This window comes from Quercus lobata, chromosome 8, assembly GCF_001633185.2.
Source record: "Quercus lobata isolate SW786 chromosome 8, ValleyOak3.0 Primary Assembly, whole genome shotgun sequence".
Classification (NCBI taxonomy): domain Eukaryota; kingdom Viridiplantae; phylum Streptophyta; class Magnoliopsida; order Fagales; family Fagaceae; genus Quercus; species Quercus lobata.
In genome coordinates, this window is record NC_044911.1 from 53,228,789 (window position 1) to 53,235,141 (window position 6,353).

At 32.6% G+C, this 6,353-nt stretch overlaps 1 pseudogene; it reads left to right on the top strand.

The window, feature by feature from the left end:
• On the top strand, positions 1 to 6,064 carry LOC115957056 (annotated as a pseudogene).
• The last annotated feature ends 289 nt before the right edge of the window (positions 6,065 to 6,353 follow it).

The following is a 6,353-nucleotide window of genomic DNA, read 5'->3' on the forward strand; positions in this document are numbered from 1 at the left end:
ATGGCGTCCTTAGCAGAGAAGTTTGTCATGCCTCAAATTGTGGAAATTCTTGAGGCGATGGCAGCAAGGAGGGCTATGATCTTCATGGAGGAATTGGGATTGCGTAGGGCCATTTTTGAAGGAGATTCGGAAACTGTTGTAAAGGCTTTATCAGGGGATTGCCCAGACCGGTCTAGTATTAGGAACATTGTAAAAGACTGTAAGTCTCTAATGGGTTGTTTTCAAACCTGTTCTTTTTCTCATGTGAGGCGGCAGAGCAACGGAGTAGCTCATGCTTTAGCCAGGGGAGCAAGAAAGTCTTCCCTTTTGTCCGTTTGGATAGAATCTGTTCCACCAGACATTTCCTATTTAGTGTATGTCGATGTAATAACTTAATTTTCTTAATATTTCAATAAAGTGGATTGATACCTTTCTCAAAAAATAAAAAATAAATAAAGAATTTATTCACCTATTTATTTCAGGGCCGGCCTTAGGCCTTCGTTACAAAAACTCTCACACCCTAATTTAAAAAAGAAAAAAAAAACCTCAAATTTCCTGATAGTAATTGATTTTTTTTTTAAATGTTCATACACTAATTTTCTCATATGTAAACTATACACTAATTTTTGAAGTTTCTTTTTGTAAATGTGTCAAATCATTAATGATCAGTGGATTCCAGTTAGCTCAACTGGTAAAGTTTCTGATGGTTGAATAAGAGATCTGGGGTTCAATTTCCGCTTATACCAAAAACCGATTGGTGTCTTGGCCTGATGATAAAGAGTTATCATCAGGAGAAGACACCATAGGTTGAAACTTTCTCAAAAAAAAAAAAAAAAAATCATCAATGATTATTAATTTTCTTTAATATTTTGAGACTTTAATTTTTGTAAACCAATATCCTACATGGTAGATTGTGAACATTAACCACTTGATCTCCCATGTGATCACATACCAAACAATCTTTATCTCTCTCTAAACACCAAAATCAAAATTGAAAATTAGATTACAACTTTATTCAATCATACATTGCCTTATATCCAAACTAGAGTAAATCTTTTTTTTTTTTTTTTTTTTTTAAAATTCTCATTTCTTTTTGTTAAATTTTATACTTGAACTATGATGTTTGATTCCCTATGTTAGGATCTTAGAATGTTGGCATATTCTGTGCCAAAGTTTATTTTATTTTATTTTATATAATTAAACATTCAATTACTTTGTAATTTGTAATTTGTGGGTCTAATTGTAATTCAGTTGAGGTTTTAGAAATTGAAGTTGTATAAGTCATCATTTTCGGTCGAGTGAAATTGGTTGTTGTCTAGCGAAATAGCATGTGATTGGATTTTGAAAAGTGGTTAAGGCAACAAGTTTACGGGACACTTGTGGGAGGTTTGGTCAAGTAAAATTGACGAAACTGGAGAGAATTCAGTTATGAAATATCCTTTTGTTCCAACATTTGCCCATCATATATATACCTCATTTTTCCACGAAATTAAACCTTAATTCCCACTTGAAATGTGAGAGAAAATCCAGCAAATTTAAAAGCCAAACACTTTCAATTTTATCTACCTTATCCCTCTCAAAATAGCCATATAACATAAGAGGAGATTAAGGTCATTATACACATCACTACCTCTAAGTTGTGAGTGTTGATTGAAACTTGGGAATCATTGGAGCGGCCTAGAATTGAATTACCGATGAGACTTGGTGTTGGCAATTGGAGCTCAATACCGAGGAAAACCGACACATCAAAGATACTTTTCTAAAATTCTGATCAACAAAACCTGTTATCAAAAAATTCGTGGAATAAACGTTACTCTTATATAGAATATTATTAAATCACATCATGGTTCGGTAAACTTCTTCTAAAAAAATTTTCATGGGTAACAAAAAAAAAAAAAAAAAAAAAAAAAAAAAAAAACAAAACAAAAAAGCACCTTTGATTTCTTCATTGATGCCAGCTAAAACATTGTGCCGAATAAACTAGGCCTGCAGTCAAAGCAAAAGCCATTTGAATCTTATTTCAAATCTTTGACATTTACTAATTTGACACAACAATAAAGCCAGTGTCCATGGACCAACCGGTAATAAATGATACAGTAACATCTTTTCCAAAACCCCATGAAAAGGGATAGCTGGAATTGGTGGCTTTGTTTTGCTTCTTTGAATCTTTGTTTGTTTGTTTGTTTTTTTTTTTTTTTTTTTTTTTTTTTTTTTTTTTTTTTTTTTTTTTTTTTTTTTTTTCATGCAGATCATTACCATCAATGGAATGTTTCCTGGACCCCTTATCAATGCAACGACCAATGATAACATTCATGTAAACGTGTTCAATGATATGGATGAGTCCCTACTGATAACATGGTATAGCTCTCTCACTCTCTCTTTCTCTGGACTCTTACATAATTGGTTTTCTTTGAATTCAGCCAAAAAAAATATTTCTCTTTTATGAAACAAACCTTGAAAATGAAATTTCAAAAGAATAATAATATTTTTCAGCTATTTTTTATTCAACATAAAACCATATAAATAGAAATTGGAGTAGTTTTAGGATTACAAATTATTGCATAATAACTTTTTTGCCACAATTCTAACATGGCAAACTGTGAGTAGTTAACGGTCACTAAGATCATTTATATATGGATTCACCATTTTTTCTTCATCAATCACACTTTATCACATCACAATTATGACAAGAAGTTATGAAATATTTTATGGTTCTAGAATTTTTCATAAAAGTGTTTATAAGATAAACATAACATTCATCTTCAAAATGAAACACATTCTTATCTACCACAACTAGATAATGTTAATTCAGAACATATAAAAATACGAGATGAGCAGAGAAAATTTAGATATAGATAAATACTATAGTGGTGGTGGAATGGCATACAACAAAGATTGAACTCATGGAACGATGGAGTGTCTGGCACAAATTGCCCAATCCAGCCCTGTAAGAACTGGACTTATGTGTTCCAGACCAAGGACCAGATTGGGAGCTTCTTTTATTTTCCCTCAATCAACTTCCATAAAGCTAGTGGTGGGTTTGGGCCAATTCGAGTTAACAAAAGGGAAGTCATAAAAGTACCATTTCCCAAACCAGAAGCTGAATTTCATCTTCTTATTGGTGATTGGTATCAAAAAAGTTACAAGGTATACTTCCACTTCACCATCTTTTGGGCCTAATCATATTTATTGACACATTATTTTATAAGTTTTTTTTTTAATTTTTTTATAGTAAAATTGATAATAATTTTAATCTCATATTATATGCTATTTAATAAAAGTTGGATCTAAAAGCCATGGTTGTGTCAAATGATTATTTTCTCTTTACAACAAATGGTAAAAAACAAAGTTTTGAGAAATTTAAAATTCTACTCTAACCACAGTTCAGTTTAGGCAAAACTCTATTAGCTAAATTTTAAGAAATATAAAATTTTCCAAGCAAAATTATATTAAAACAAATTTAAAGAATTTCAAAAATTTTTTTTTTTTGAGAAAAAAAGAATTTCAAAATTTTAATTAAATTATTTTTGATTGTCTATCATAATTTTTTATTTTAATATAATAGAATTTACACGTTACATACGATCCTTAGGCCAAGTAGCCCAATGTATGTTTGCATTTCGATAAGTTAATTAGATGAAACTCTGTTAAAATTTCAAATGACTCACTAAATATTTGATAAATTTCTTTTATATATAATTTTTAATTAATACGTGCATTGCAAGCTCATACTACTAATGTTAAATAAAAGCGGTAAAAAAATGTGACAGGATGTCAGGTCCTCGATGAACACCACGGTGATAGCCAATAGGAGCCTCCCAAATATGATGCTTATGAATGGCCCATTTTTGAACCCTTTATCAAAATCCTATGAGTCCTTTACTGTCACACAAGGTACAGAGACAAAATTTCTGACTATCCAATGGGTCATTGAGCCTAACATTTTGGGCCCATTGGGCTATTCAACATAGTTCTAATTTTTTTTTGACAATATTATGGTTTTATATAGGGAAGACATACAGATTTAGGATATCAAATGTGGGTATTGCGTGGAGTTTCAATTTCAGAATTCAGAATCATCGAATGGTGGTGGTTGAAACAGAAGGATCTTACGCAAATCAGATAACTTTGGACTCTCTTGATGTGCATGTTGGCCAGTCCTACTCTGTTCTTGTCACAGCCGATCAGGTCACTGCAGATTATTTCATTGTGGCAAGTCCTAAAATGTCTAATGTCACTGAAATAAGTGGGCTTGTGGGCATTGGTCTGCTACACTATGATAACTCTACTACCCCTTCTACTGGGCCTCTTCCAAGTGGGCCTCACCCATTTGATCTCGAATTCTCCATCAATCAAGCTAAATCCATTAGGTAGCGATCAAAGAATGTTTCTCTACATCTTCTTCTTCCCGATTATGGCTAAGTTTATTTTTAATGAAAGTTCGAGGTTTTCTTTTACAATATATATGCATTCTTATATTGCATACAACAAGTCTAGGGATAAGCTTCTTTTACAATGGTTGGCATGATCAGCTAGGATTAGCATATAAAAAAAATGATATTAGTTGTAAGTCTATGTGAAAGTCATATTATTACAATTGTAACATGCCATCTTAACAAGTTGTGAAAATTGTTATAAAAAAATTGTGTTCTTAAGATTGCTTTTTTGGCATAACTAAGGCCTGTATAATTGAGGAGTTATTATAGGTTACAAGATATGATTTAGGCTCTCTTCTGATGACATTTCCATATATTTAGTGTACCTATTAGAGTTTGCTCTTATAGCCTGGTTAAAACACACATGAACGGACATAGAATGCTTTCTACTTGGCTATTTTTGTAACATTATATTTTTTCCATAAATCTCTAACAATTTCTTGTATTTTTGTTGTTGTTGTTGTGAAGATGGAACATGACAGCAGGTGCTGCAAGGCCTAACCCACAAGGAACTTTCAATGTAACAAATGTGACACTATCTCAGACCTTCATTCTCAGTGCATCAACAGCAGAGATCAATGGTGCACCTCGCTACACAGTTAACAATGTGTCCTATCTGACCCCAGATACCCCGCTAAAACTGGCTGATCAATTTGCCAATGGGTCTGGTGTTTACGTACTCGATGAGTTTTCAACTAATTTTACGAATCCTGAGTCTATGGGAGTTTTTGTTGCAACTGGAAAGCACAGAGGCTGGATAGAACTGGTGTTTAAAAATGATCTAGACGTTATGGATACTTGGCATCTTGATGGTTTCGGATTTTATGTTGTGAGGTAAGCCTCTTCATTACTAATTCCATCATGATTCATGAAGCTTAATTGGATTTTCCCTACCATCAGTTAGCAAAGGCTAAAGGCCACACGGTTTGTCAAAACACAAGGCCATGCTCTTATCTCGTAGGAGTTAGGACCTTAAAACAATAGGTTAAGGCTTCATTCCAATGCACTAGAGTATTGAACAGGTTACGAGAATTAATATGAGATCAATTTTAGATATGTGTTGTGTCCGTATCACGTATGGTGGTTTATTGCATTGGACAAAAGCCAAATCTAAAATAATATTGCTAAATTACGTGATAAATGACGGTTTGTTTAAAGATTTTAAATTATTAGGAAATATGATGAATTAATTATTTAACCATTATTATTCTAACATTACTTAATGTGTTTTGTTAATCTATCTTTAGCTTTGGTAAAGGAAAATGGTCACCTAAATCACGCTCTACTTACAACCTTTCCGACCTTGTTGTTCGTTCAAGCGTTCAGGTCTCTCTCTCTCTCTCTCTCTCTCTCTCTCTCTACAAAATAATAGTTGTAATTTTAACTAGAATCATTTTTCCCCACAAGACATAAGGCTTAGGGGCCTTACAACACAAGGTAATAAATGTAGTGTACATGCATGTTTAGGTATACCCTGGAAGATGGAGTGCAGTTTATGCATATCTTGACAACCCTGGAATGTGGAACTTGAGATCACAACTCTTGAAAAATTGGTACTTGGGCCAAGAACTCTATCTAAGAGTTTATGATGTTGATCCCAACCCTGCCAAGGAGCGTCCACTCCACGAAATCTCCTTCTATGTGGTTAGTGCATGCCCTATTTAATAAGTTATATGACTTGTTTAAATATTTCAATAAATCATGTGATTTATATAGGTGAATAATTTTATAAATCACTACATAGTGGATTAGAGAAGATTCATTCAAACTTATTATGAGAAAAACTTTGTCCTTATTCTCCCTCTAATATATTTGACCTCTCAACTATTAATCATGTTAAGTTAAATCATCCAACTTTCAAATCAATTTCTTCATCGAATTTGTTCTCATTTAAATTTAACAAAATTAACAGATGTAACAAATTGTACATTTGTTAAA